The sequence below is a fragment of the Macaca nemestrina genome, chromosome 12 (genome assembly GCF_043159975.1).
Source record: "Macaca nemestrina isolate mMacNem1 chromosome 12, mMacNem.hap1, whole genome shotgun sequence".
Classification (NCBI taxonomy): Eukaryota; Metazoa; Chordata; class Mammalia; order Primates; family Cercopithecidae; genus Macaca; species Macaca nemestrina.
Window position 1 is genome coordinate 69,366,509 of NC_092136.1, and position 14,541 is coordinate 69,381,049.

General features: G+C 35.4%; 2 pseudogenes; one reads left to right on the plus strand and one right to left on the minus strand.

The window, feature by feature from the left end:
• Positions 1 to 4,066: 4,066 nt before the first annotated feature.
• On the minus strand, positions 4,067 to 4,927 carry LOC139357689 (olfactory receptor 52Z1P-like; annotated as a pseudogene).
• A 7,039-nt stretch (positions 4,928 to 11,966) lies between these two features.
• LOC105468634 (olfactory receptor 51G2-like) lies at positions 11,967 to 12,861 on the plus strand (annotated as a pseudogene).
• Positions 12,862 to 14,541: the final 1,680 nt, after the last annotated feature.

Consider the following 14,541-nt stretch of genomic DNA (forward strand, 5'->3'; position numbering starts at 1 on the left):
CTTTTTTGATTCTTCAATAATAGCCTATTTTCTGCATTTCCATAATTTCCTTCTGATATGTCTGATGCACATTCTAAAGTTCATTTTAAGTAACATTATATCCAGATATCTAGAACAATTCATTGAATGTTGTATTGAGACTCCTAAGCAAGGAAAGGAGATGATTCTGAGTCATCTAGGTCTCTAAATTACCCTTACATAGTCCCAGGATACATTGACTGACCTTGTGCCTTGGAGAATTCCAGTTTTTTTCTGAATCCTTGCCAACCTTTCTCAGGCTGATATTTGATCTTGGAATGATAAACCTGATAGATTCACTTTGGTGGTACCTGACTGATTCTGTCCTTCAATCATTGACTCTCACATCTCTCCCTGTGTCTATGATTGTGAAGTCATTTTGCCCTTTACTATGCCAAATCCATCATTTTAATGGCATGCAGTCAGACTTTGTACCATCTTTCTTGAGAATTATTGCTTTAATAGCTAGCAGTCTATTTCTTTAAACTGAGCATCTCATTTTAACTAAAGTACCCTTACATCCTTGTTTTGATGTATTATCTTACCTATGATTTTTTTTTTTTTTTTTTTTTTTTTTGAGACAGCATCTCACTGTCGCCAGGCTGGAGTTCAGTGGCGCGATCTTGGCTCACTGCAATCTCTGTCTCCCAGGTTCAAGTGATTCTCCTGCCTCAGTCTCCCGAGTAGCTGGGACTACAGGCACCCACCACCACGCCTGGCTAATTTTTGTACTTTTAGTGGAGACGGGTTTTCACCATGTTGGCCAGGATGGCCTTGACCTCTTGACCTCGTGACCCACCCGCCTCTGCCTCCCAAAGTGCTGGGATTACAGGCGTGTGCCACCATGCCCGGCCTGAATCATCTTTTTTTAAAGGTTTCTTTAGCCCCTCTACAAACCTAGAAGATCACTGAAGAGTCACTTTTGGATTTTATAGATTTGGAGATAACATCCAGAGGGTTCATACTGTGCCAGATAAACAGGATCTTTGACTGTGATCCATGCTTTATCTATTTAACTTGATCTTCAAGAATAATGTCCATGAGATTCTGGGTCTGGGCATTAAGATGCCAAGATAATTGGAGATCCTAAATCTGCTGACACAGTATCTTGATGTAAAGGGAAGTTCCTGTAACTTTTCTCCTGCCCTGTAAGTCAATGTTGTAGTGCCCATCCAAAGCTATAACTTAAGCTGCTCTGTGGCTGCAGAGGGCCTGTGCTTGTGAAATGCTTTTGTTTTCAATGTGTGTGGCTGACCACCTGGCGAGAAGTTAAATCTCTGACCTAATGTATGAGTGGGTGATCAGAGCTCATGGAATGCCTTCCCCACAGGAAGACATCTCCAAGAATTTCAAACATGGGAAATTTCCACAATGGTAATCAGCAAACGGGAAACTCAGTATTATTTGGAAAATAAAAATAAATTGCATCTGTAGAGACTTCAGTTATTAAAAAGTAATCTGGAGATGATTTAAAGTTTACAAGAGTAAGTGCATAGGCTATATGCAAACACCAGGCCATGTTATATCAGGGACTTGAGTACCCATGGATTTTGGTGTGTGTGTAAGATCCTGGTACCCATTCCGTGCAGACACCAAGGGGCAACTCTATAGTGTTTACCTTTTGAGGGTGATGGAAAAGGTGGAGGAAGACAATAAACAATAAAATTTATAAAATAATTACACATTTTGACCAGTTCTCTAGAGGAAACAAATAGTGCATTAGGATAGAACAAGAGATATAAATAGTTGGGATCAGAGAAGATCGGTTTTCAAAACACTATGAATTCCAAATGATTGGCAGGATTATGTGACCTTAGTGTTCAGATTATAACAGGTACACTTTAATTAATTCTGCCATTTAAAGTATTAGTTAATATTTTTTGAAAAATACATACCTAGAATTTTGAAAAACCAGATCATGAACAAATAGTTCTATGCCATATAAGTGTTTTCATTGCTCATGTTTGACAATGAGCTAATAATAAACATTTTCAGGCTGAGGCGGGTGGATCACAAGGTCAGGAGTTAGAGAACATCCTGGCTAACACGGTGAAACCCCGCCTCTACTAAAAAAAACACAAAAAATTAGCCAGCCACGGTGGTGGCGGGCGCCTGCAGTCCCAGCTACAGGAGACTGGCTACAGGAGGCTGAGACAGGAGAATGGCGTGAACCCGGGAGGCAGAGCTTGTGGTGAACAGAGATTGCGTCACTGCACTACAGCCTGGGCGACAAAGCGAGACTCCGTCTCAAAAAAAAAAAAAAAAAAAAAAATTTCAAGCAGGCATAATATTGTTCTCTGGCAACCCTCTCACAAAAATGCCCTGAAAATATCCTTCATCTGATAATGAAAAATTAGAATAAAAACTTACAAAATAATTTCAGGGGTCAGTGAAAGCCTGAATAATTACTTAATTAGTTATTATGCAAGATTTTACATATTATAATAACTTGGATGTAAGATTATATGTTATATAAAGAAAACAACAGAATTATCCATAAGAGAAGTAGAATAAGATTAAAAATAATAATATACATCTCATTTTGAAAAGGAAAGAAATGATAGATATGTTTTCATATTATTAAATTTATTTTTAATTAAAATGTTATATTTAAACATTTACACAATATTGCAGATTTTTAAATATTCTTTCCTAATTTCTATGCTAATATGTATATGTGGGTCTATATATGAATAACTATACACCTATATAATTGAGATAACATAATATGTATCATTCTGCAACCTCTAATTTATTTTCAAAATACTTTTATCTCCATATAAGCACTTAATTGTAACTTATTCTGTAAAAATTGCACTACTTTATTTTTTGGATGTATTTTAATATACTCAACCTGGGCATTTATGATGCTTTAGTACTTCGCTGTCATCAATGTTATGAGCATCTAAACATGCATTTGTGAGTTTGTGTGCATACTTGTACAAGTAAACATGCAAAATACTTTTATTACTTAATTATTAATTATTGTTTTATTATGTTCTCTGGCATCTCATTGTGGCTTTGATTTCCTGATGAATACCTTTTACTATTGCCAAAAACAGTAATAATTATTGTTTCTATGGTATAAAAAATGCAATTCATTGTGCTATCATACAATGACCAAGAATATAATTGCTACTTTTACATTTATTAAGGGATCATGTATGAATTTATCATCCATTTCAACAGCTTTAATTAACATGTCTGCTAACAATATTGAACTCTATCTCTGATGAAATCTTTCTTCTGGCTCCCCACTAAGAAACTAAATTGGTTTCGTGTCCCAAGATTACCTAAAATCATTATATTCCATAACATTATAAATAGGAAGGAAGAAATAAAGAGCCCTCTCTCTTTCTCTCTCCTGCTGGTCCAGTGTTTGTGAGATGCAGCCTGGTTATATAATTGCTAATAATGACAATAAGCAGCATTATTTGATTTTCATTTTATGTTAAGCTCTGTTTTAGGAACTTTGCATTGATCATCTTACTTAATCTTTTTAACAACTTTGTAAGGTAGATAATATTTCATGACCATTACAAGTATAAATATACAAAAGCTAGGAAAGAATAAATATTCTTGACAAATTTAGACATCTGGAATTCAAAACTTGAAGTCAGAGCGCAAATGTTCAATTGTTAGATTATGATACTAAATATATGAGTATATTTTCTGTGAATTATAGATGTAATATTATAGGAAAATAAGCTTAAATTCTGTTAGGTTAATTTGGGATTTTTTTTGCTGATTTTTCTAATGTGCGAGAATGGGCTGTATCTTTAGGTAGCCTTTTTTTCTGTGTCAATAAAAAATTGAAATTAGCTGTTGAATTATTATACTTTAAGCCTGTTGTAACAAGGCTGAATATCACACAGCAAATAAGGTGTCCTTCCTCTAATATTGTCATGAACAAAAGCAACATAAACAGTAAGACTGTAATGTTGACTCATTCACTCAAAAACATTCTGTTATTGTCATTAGGTTCTCTTGAGTTGTAGAGTTACATTAAAAAATTTTAAAAATGAAGGACTAAGCTCTTTAGTCTATATCAGTAAAATGTCTTGTTCAAGGAAGAGACCTGGATAACTCTCTCTCTTGAATTTGTTTGGACTTAACTCCATAAATGATGGAGTTGAGAGTGGGTGTTACCACCACATAAAGATTAGCAAGAAGGATATGTATATGGAGTGGTATACTGTGGCCCCCAAACTGGTCGGCAAAGAAGGAAAAGAAAGCTGGTGCATAGAAGGATGACACACACATGGGAGCCACAAGTACCCAGAACCTTGAGATGAGCACCTTGGGAAGGAATTCTAAACACAGAACAAAGTATAAGGACATAGGAGATGATGATAAGCACCACATCCAGGCATGTGAAAAACAAGGCCACAATCACTCCCTGGTAGATGCTGATTTTGATGCTATCACAGGCCAGATGAAGAAACTCCTAGTCACAGATGTGATACCCATTTTTCCACTGACTGTGGTAGTCAGAAGGGCAGTATATCTTAGTGGATAACAGATAGCCATATAATGGTCAAATCCCATGGCCGGCAATATGGCAGACTCTGCCATAAAAATGAAGTGTAGGAAAAGCATCTGAGACACACAACCACTGAAAGAAATACCCTCCGCATTGAACTAGAAGATTGCTAGCACCTTTGGTGTGGTGACTATGGAGAGAAGGATATCTGCTAGGGCCAACGTGGAGAGAAAAAGGTACACGGGTTCATAAAGACTTCCCCTCAGTAAAGATGAATAATAATAAGAAGGTATTGCCAACAACAGCTGCTATGTACAGGGGATAAACAGATGGGATGGAGATTCATGCGTGTGCATCTTTCATTCCTGAGATACCAAGCATGGTGTACCAGATGTCTCCAGGGTTGCTCTGCTTTGAAGAGGTCATCTTTTACTCTGTGCTCCAATACTAGACCTTGGAATGGAATAAAGAAAGGAAAGAGAGAGAGAGAGAGAGAGAGAGAGAGAGAGAGAGAGAGAGAGAGAGAGAGAAAATGAAGAACTACAGTTATTTTATCAGGGTAAGTGTGAACTTTGGCATTGTAGGAAAGTAATTGCTTTACAAAAGAATTGGTGATCACTCTTGATTCACCAATAAGCCAGAGAGACTTAATTGACATGAAAGTTATCATGGTTTTGTAGGGCTATTGCCACTGGTTATTATGGTGATGGTAACAACAATAATTATAAAGTTTAATGGATTTCAAATATGGTCTAGGTATAATGTTCAATTATTGATTTGACATCAAGCATGAAGTCTCTAGTAGGCTCTTGCACATCAGAGAGTTTTCCTTTTCTGATTCATTATATCTGATTCATTATAGTAATTTATCACATTATCATTCCTGGAGCTCCAGAAATACAGATGTGGAATATTGTTGTGGCCTTTTTAGGAGATTAACACCACTGAATCAGTGATAATGATTATCCTTATACTTTAAAATGAAGTCTTCACAAAGGAGTGCCTTTTTTCTTTCTTCAATAGTATACTTGGAGATAAATACAGTTAAAGTGCAGGTAGTCTTTGCTTTTCACAGTGCTGTATTAACTGAATATTGCATATATTAGAACCATGATTTCACTTTACAGGTTACAATAGGCATGTATTTCAGTTAAACAGGCAATGTGCGAAGTGAGCACTCATATTGCTTTATTCTAACTTAGGAGATAGTATCCACTCATTGTTCACACACATGAACTATAGCTCCCACTATTCCCTCCCACCTACCCTAACATTTGCTCATATTTTTTCTTCTATCATGTATTTTCATATTAGCTCATTTCTTTCCTCCTCCTTCATTTCCTTTTCGACTCAAACTTCCATAATATTCCTGGAGAAAGGAAAAAGGTAGGTAACAGATAAAGCAACAAAAGAAATGAATTGTCAATGTATACAGTAATTAAATAAATTAATGAAAATGTATTAAAGGTCACTCTGTGTATAGTACTATGCTAAAGAAAGATTCAAATATAAAACATAAATATTCTCTACTTCAAGAATGTCTTATCCATGTGAAGACACCAAAACATGGACAAAATAACCACCCCTCAAAGCAGATCAGAACAGGAATGATGGAGATATTCAAGCATACATGTATAGCAACACAGAATAGATATTATGTTTATCAAGGAACTTGGGACAAAGACTCATGGAGAGGATGTTTTTGCAATCAATATAAATAAATATTTTCATTAGAGAAGTTAACTAGAAAAATATGAGGTGTATTGAAGTACAGTTTTATATCTATTGTAAACTCTTTATACAGAAGGCCTAACTTTGAAAATATTATAAATTTGATTAACAAAGACGAAATGAAAGCTTATGCTTTGCTCAAGACAATATAGAAAAAATATATTAATTTTGAGGATTTTGTAATTTTAAAAATCAACCTCACAGATAATTGGGCAGAAAAATTAAACATATTGAATTTAATGTGAACGCAGCTGACTCTTCACCTCTCTATTCTGCATTTGTTTCTCTTCAGTCTACCTACCCCTTTAGTTTTCCTTTCCATTCTGAATTATTTAGTCCTAAAACAAACAGTTGAAGTGCGGCAATGTAGACATCTATACTGGCGTGTATGGCGTTGGTAGTGGGCATCACCAGAGAAGGGTGTGAGAACCTGATCATATGAGGAGAACATCCCTGCAAGTTGTTTCCTGGCAAGTGATGCACAGACAAGACAACATAAAAATGATTACATGGGAACATGGCAGGGGGTGTCAGCTTGGCAGGGAGGATTCTAAATGTACTATAAATAGGAAGGATGGTGAGGACAGCCAAAGCCTGAGTAGTACCTTTCTTGTGCATCTGTCTCTTCTCCAGTGCCATGAACTCTAGATACTTTGTCTCCTGGAATTCTCAGCAATAATTTTTTAACTCAGGTAGTTCACAGACTCTATCTGGGTTTCCTCTGCATTTACCACGGTCTACAAATTATCTCAAAGCCATCAGCTGCAGCAGTTATAGGACCTAGTTTATTTATTATTTTTTTGTCTCTAAGAGATCATGGTCCTTCATTGCTAGATACTAAATATCTTGGAAATCGTTGCTGCATATATTTTGTCTAATTATTTTCATTGTTTTAGATGGAAAGGTAAATTCTAATCCTCTTACTGCATCTTGTCAGACAGCAGAAGTCCCTGTCCATTCATTCTACATTGATCAAGTATAGGTTGAATGCCTTCTCTATACCAGTCATTGTATTAGGCATTTGGATGCCTGCAATATTTTACCATTGAAACATTCAAAAGAGAAGAAGAAAGATACAGTAAAATTTTGAAAAGAGTGGGCAAAAGTTATAGGCAACAGCTTTACAGGAAGAAAAGAGGAGAAAATCTGAAAAAAAAAAACTTTACTGAGGCCACACTAACTCAGACTGTCATATATGGCAGTACACCTCTCAAAAAATCTACAACATCGCAATGTTCTGAAACAATATCATAATAATGGGAATCTATTACAATGGTAATGAAGGAGATGGTTTCCAACACTCAACTTCTCAGAGAAAAGTAGAGAATCATATTTCAAAAGGATTCACCTAAAAAAAAAAAAAAAAAAAAAAAAACCCAAACCAAGTATCAGGAACAATCACATATAAAGAAAATCTCATCAAGTGTTTGTGTTGAACAGTAAGGATTCAGCTGCTCTCAGGCATGAATGTGTGACTAATTAAAAGGACTTTAGGGTATTAAGAAAAGCAAATTTGCCATGGTTTTAGTTCCAAGTTATTTCTTTTTGTGACACTGTGTGTAAATAGTATTTAAATTAATATCTCATGGGACTATTTTGATAATCTTCCTCTAGCCACCTTCCATCCACAATTCTCTATTTATTGCAATAAATAACTCTGCTGTGATGCAGGTGCCTCTATAAGAAGTTTCTGACATCTTATAAGAGTCTATCCACTCCCTGCCAATGCCAAGGAGGGTGAGACTGAAAGAGCAGAACTGTGCTGCTGAATTCTCTTGTTAGTTTTTTTTAGATGGTGCTGGTTTCATGGAGAGAAGATTGTGGAGTGGAGTAACTCTACTTTATTTTCACTAAAATAATAGGGATGAGGCATTGTTTTTAGGAGATACTCAATTGAGGGCTCTGGGGCAGAAAGGAGAAATTATACATCTTAAAGTGATTAGGGGTGAATTTGGAAGTGGGACATGCTAACTGAAACAGTTAAATGTCTTTGTGATATACAGGAATAATCTGTAGGATATATTTCTTAATGGAATGGGTAACCCACAACAAGATAAAAGTAAATTAGGATGAGAATACCTGGAAATTGAGCCAGTTGACAAATACTAGAATTAATATTTACATAGGATGATACACTTTTCTTCCCCAACTTTCAAGATAATAGCACCTACTCTTGAATTCTAAGTGAGCCCTACTGGGTAATAACGACCCCCAAAACTTTCTACACCTATAAGTTTAAAATGAATCCTGGATTACTAGTAAGTTTTATGCCTTTGCTGGAGATTACCAACTATAGGCTGTGGTAGGAATCTCTAAACTATTAATTTATTTGTTTAAACAAAATTTGCCATGTGCCTTCTTTTCCAAACAGAGGTGAACTATCCTTATGCAGATACGTGAAGGGTGAAATCTCAACATGAAAGGTACTTAAAGTCAAATTTAGTAAGGGAAAACAGTTGGAAGATAATATGAAATTATATGTGTCATTATTCATAAAGAGGAATTAAGCAATACATTCAGTGGGGATTTGATGGCTGGAAAAATTCTGGGGATTTAAAATAGGCATTGGATCATTTTTATAGATTGTTGAATACAAAGTGTCTTTTAAGTGTGGTTTTAAATTACTATTCGCTACGATGAAGCATGACCACAGTTGAGAATATATTAAAAGGTATATACACATCTTTATGTGAGAATGAGTAATATATCTAGTAATACATCTAGTGTAATAAAACAACCAATCTTACTAGAGAGTGAGTAAAAAATTAAATTAATTGAAAAAAGACATTCTTATTGAAAAGGAACAAAAATATAGGCACAAAGCATATTTAAAAATGAAGCACACAACAATATGGACTAAGTACACGTTTGACTTTTACATTAGTTGTTGCAGTATTCTTGATGGTGGTCTTGATGCTGATAGTGGTTGCAGCAATTGCAACAGTGATTAAAAAAAGTAAAAGAAGGGAAAGATGGATACAAAGAAGTGAATTCCAAAGAGTGAATTCCAAGATATTCTGGAAGAAAGTTGAAGCCAAGGGAGAGCTGGTTATGTGTGCATATATGAATCTGTAGCATATTCTATGTTTCTGCTTAAAAGACATACATGATATATTATGGTGAAAAAGACGTTTATGTTTAGAAGAGAGTTTTCTTAGTTTTGCAAAAAGCAACGTGTTCAGTGACTGCGTGGGCAGTGTTTATGGTGGGATTGGATGTTCTACTGTATTATTCACAATAACTTTCTTGTTTTTCTGTTTTTTAAAAAACATGAATGACTCTGATACTCCACATGTACAGCTGAAAAATTCTTTCAATTAGTATCCTAACTCCCTAAGAAGTTGACCTCCTTATTAAGGGCTATACATGTTCATTGTGACTCTTCCTCCTCTAAAAGGACATGTTTTGTAAAATTCTCCTTACTAGTCATATAATGAAAGAATGTAGTAGGTTGTAGTAAACATTCAGTGCCAGTAATGTATGAATGGAAGACTAAACAAGCATAGGTCTACACATCAATAGATGGAAATATACAAATTATGAGTCCTCTGGGGTCTGTGTTGTAAAGATATATTAACATTTATGGAAAGATTATTTCGTTTCATTTAATATTTACATGGTTTTAAAACAATACAGAAGTTCTAATTTTGGCTGAGAGTAAAAAAAAAAAAAAAAAAAGAATAATCTCTTGTTCCAGTCCTCCCTGCTGTTAGCTCTTTTTCTGAGAAAGAGTCCTGCATTAATTTCTGTTCAAATTTTCTTCTGGTGTTTTTATTTTGGTGTATATTTTTAAAGTATATGATTTTACAAAAGATATTTGCTTGGATTTCATGCTCTTCTAGGTAAGAGTTTAACTCAGTTTTATTACCTTTGTTCCTACTCCATCCTTGTTTCCAAATGTAGCCGAATCAGTATTTCCTGTTTTTGCATGACATTTTGTAATTTTAAACAGAATACGTAAATTTTAATGTATTCAGCCAGTCACAGGTGTCCTCCTACCTTCTTTGTAGGATAAAGATATGACTTAACACCATTTTCTCTAATCATGAGATTTTTAAGACAGTTACCAAGGTATTTAATGTTAACTAAGATATATTTTGAAATGGATATATTTCAAATTTTTTCATGAAATTATTTGTTGATTTTTTTTTGCATAATCTGTCCCTTAATTTTCTTTTTCTCTCTTTTTTTTTATTACACTTTAAGTTCTAGAGTACATGTGCACAATGTGCGGGTTTGTTGCATATGTATACATGTGCCATGTTGGTGTGCTGCACCCATTAACTCATCATTTACATTAGGTATATCTGCTATTACTATACCTCCCACGTTCCCCCACCACACGACAGGCCCCAGTGTGTGATGTTCCCCACCCTGTGTCCAAGTGTTCTTATTGTTCAATTCCCACCTATGAGTGAGAACATGCAGTGTTTGGTTTTCTGTCCTTGCGATAGTTTGTTCAGAATGATGGTTTCCAGCTGCATCCATGTCCCTACAAAGGACATGAACTCATCCTTTTTTATGGCTGCATAGTATATGGTGTATATGTGCTATATTGTATACATGCTCATATATATTGCACATATATATGTATATGTGCTCCATGGTGTATATGTGCTATATTTCCTTAATCAAGTCTATCATTGATGAACATTTGGGTTGATTCCAAGTCTTTGCTATTGTGAATAGTACCGCAATAAACATACGTGTGCATGTATCTTTATAGCAGCATGATTTATAATCTTTGGGTATATACCCAGTAATGGGTTGGCTGGGTCAAATGGTATTTCTAGTTCTAGATCCTTGAGGAATCGCCACACCATCTTCCACAATGGTTGAACTAGTTTATAGTCCCACCAACAGTGTGAAAGTGTTCCTATTTCTCCACATCCTGTCCAGCACCTGTTGTTTCTGGACTTTTAAATGATTGCCAGATCACCATTCTAACTGGTATGAGATGGTATTTCATTGTGATTTTGATTTGCATTTCTCTGATGGCCAGTGATGATGAATACTATTTTAGATCCAGTGGAAAAGTAATATCAACACCCACTTCAGTGATTTATCACTCTGTTATATTTTGATGAGCAGCTTCCTTTGAAAATATCAGCACATTATTTAAAAACAAAGCATTAACTAAACTAGAAATTTATTTTAAAAATGATTAGTATCCCATGAAGTTGGAAAGTACGACTTGAGTTTTATATGAGTTGTTGAAATATTTCACACTTTATTTCCACAGTTAGAAATACCAAGAAAAATACTCATGCTTCCAGATCCTTAAATACGATGTTGATGCCAAAGAAAGTGCTGGAAAGTCTTTTGAAAGTTCACCAAAGATGAAAGTAAATGCAGATAAGAATGTAATCTGAATAAGTTATCAAGACAGAAAATATGTTCTGAGAATAATTTTTTTTCTGAGAACTTGGATAAGAGAGAAAATTATGTACTTAATTTTCCTTTTCACTAGATTAATGATTGAGTGTTCTTGGCCAATGTAATTCCACTAGCTCTTACATTTTACCAGCAGTTATCTATTGACCAAACACTAGATAGTTATTCCAATAGTGTTGGAACTTTTTAAGGATAAATTCCTTGATGTAAATTGCCTAGGGTAAATGCTGCCCCAGGAGAGTTAGACGTATTAGCTATCACTATCTTAAAAGTTAGATTTTATTTGTACAAATAGAAACATTTGGAAGCTTACCTGGGTTACATTTCAAGACATTTGCATATGGGACCTATAAACAATAGCTGGTTTCAGCCACACATTCTTCTTCTAACAGACATCCGTGGACTGGAGTCTGTACAAATATGGATCTCTACGCCCCTGTGTGTCATGTACCTCATTGCCATCCTAGGAAACTGCACCATCCTCTTTGTCATCAAAACTACCTCCAGTCTTCATGAGCCTCAGTACCTCTTCCTGTCCATGCTGGCAACTACAGATTTGGGTCTGTCTTTGTCAACTCTACCTACAGTACTCAATGTCTTCCTCCTGCATCACAGGGAGATTGAGTCAGCCATCCTGCTGGCCATGGCTTTTGATCGGTTTGGAGCTATTCGCCACCCTCTGCACTACACCATGATTTTAACTCCTGCCAGGATTATTCAGATGGGGCTGACAGCTGTGATTAGGACTGTGATGGTGATGGTACTTGCCAATCCTGCTCAAGCGACTGCCCTTCTGCAAAGATGTCATTCTATCCCACTGCTACTGCTATCACCCTGATGTAATGAAGCTGGCCTGTGGTCCTGTCAGAGTCAACATGATCTATGGGTTGTCCCTTGTCATCTGCTCCTTTGCAATTGATTCTATCTTCATTTTCATTTCATACACCTTGATTTTGAAAAGAGTGCTGGGTATTGCCTGCAAAAGTGGTCAGCTCAAGGCACTTATTACTTGTGTTTTCCACGTCTTCACTCTCTTCCTTTTCTATGTGTCACTCATTGTGCTGGCCCTAATTCATAGGTTTGGTAAATTCACATCTCCTCTTCTCCATGTCACCATGGCCGATCTCTTCCTCTTCTTGACTCCGGTCCTTAATTCGTTGGTTTATAGCCTGAAAACCAAACAAATAAGGTCAGCAGTGCATAAGGTATTCAACAGGAGAAATTTGCTCAAGTAGTAAAGTATCGCCTTACTGAAAAAGACGCTCTGTCTCCCTCTTCCCCTTTCATCTGTCTGCTTCTCTCTGGGGAATATGTCATCACATCAAGGCATAGTCTTATCAGAATTGAGATATTTTATTCTTGTCTGCCAAGAAGATGATAATATACTTAGTTGTTGTCTAAGAAGTAAATTTCCAAATATGACACTTTACCACATTGTGAAGTGAGAATATGTATATGTGGAAATCGGTGAGGGATGTATGTATTTTTCTTTTCTTGTTTAAAGAAACACACAGAATATGTAAATTGAAATATTGTGGAAACAAGGCAGTTAACAATTGTTTTCTGGAAAACAACAATGAAACCAGAATATACCAACAGACGGGAAATAAGTTTCTTGTACTTTTGTAACCCAAACTTCAGCATCATGCAGTATACCAAAATAAAAAAGCTGTATGCATACCCACTGCATCTAAAAGTTCAAATTTAAAACAATAAAACAAACAAACAAAACTCAAATTATTTTTTTCAAGGAATCATCCACTAACACAAAGGAAACATCTATAAATTAGGGAAGGTGTTCAGGATTATTTTAGTGTTCATTAAACATTAGAAATTAAAAGTTGATTATTCTATAAAATTTGGTCATTTCATTGAATGTTGATCCATCATACAATATATGAATGAAAAAACAAATGTGTCAGCCAGAAAATGGAATGAAGTACTGATGTGCTACAACATAGATAATCTTCAAAAACATTATGCTAAGTGAAAGAATCGAGATAGTACATAATCAATTTATGTGAAATAATTAGCATAAGTAAATCTATAGAGACAGAAAGTTGATTGGTAGTTTCTAGATGCTGGGTGGAGACAGGAATGGTGAATAGCTGCTTAAAGAGCATGAGGTTTTATTTTGAAGTCATAAATATATTCTGTAACTAGATACAAGTGGTAGCTTATAAAATACTGTGAAGGTATTAAATTCCATGAATTAATCATCTTAAAGTCATTAATTTTACAGTATATGAATTTTACCTCAATTAAAAAGGTGGTGAAATGCACCACATTAAATAAGATTAAGATTAAGAAAAATGACAACAAATTAAATGTCTGATCCTAGAATGAATCCTGACTGGAGGTAAAAAGCTCTTAAAGAATGTTATTGGTACATTGACAAAATGAAAATACACATGGGAAATTAGATTTAAACATTTTCTAGTTATGTAAGGAGGTATCTTTATTCTTAGAAAAAAAACTACACAGAATGGTTTAGAAGTAAATGTCATGATGTATGCAACCTGCACTCACAGGGCTAAGAAAAAATTTGTGTGTGAAGGGGTGGCCTGCCCTCCACACCTGTGGGCGTTTCTCGTTAGGTGGAACCAGAGACTTGAGAAAAGAAACGAGACACAGAGACAAAGTATAGAGAAAGAAAAAGTGGGCCCAGTGTACCAGCGCTCAGCATACAGAGGACTCGTGGTCTCTGAGTTCCCTCAGTATTTATTGATCATTATCTTTACCATCTTAGAAAAAGGGAAGTGGCAGGATAATAGGATCCACTAAGACATATGAATAAAGATCTCTGTGATATAAGTTTAAGGAAAAGTGCTGTGTCTGTATATGTAAACATCTCCATAAACCTTTTTGGTGCATAAAGAGCAGCATTGCACTAGCAAGTCCCACCTTTCGCCCTA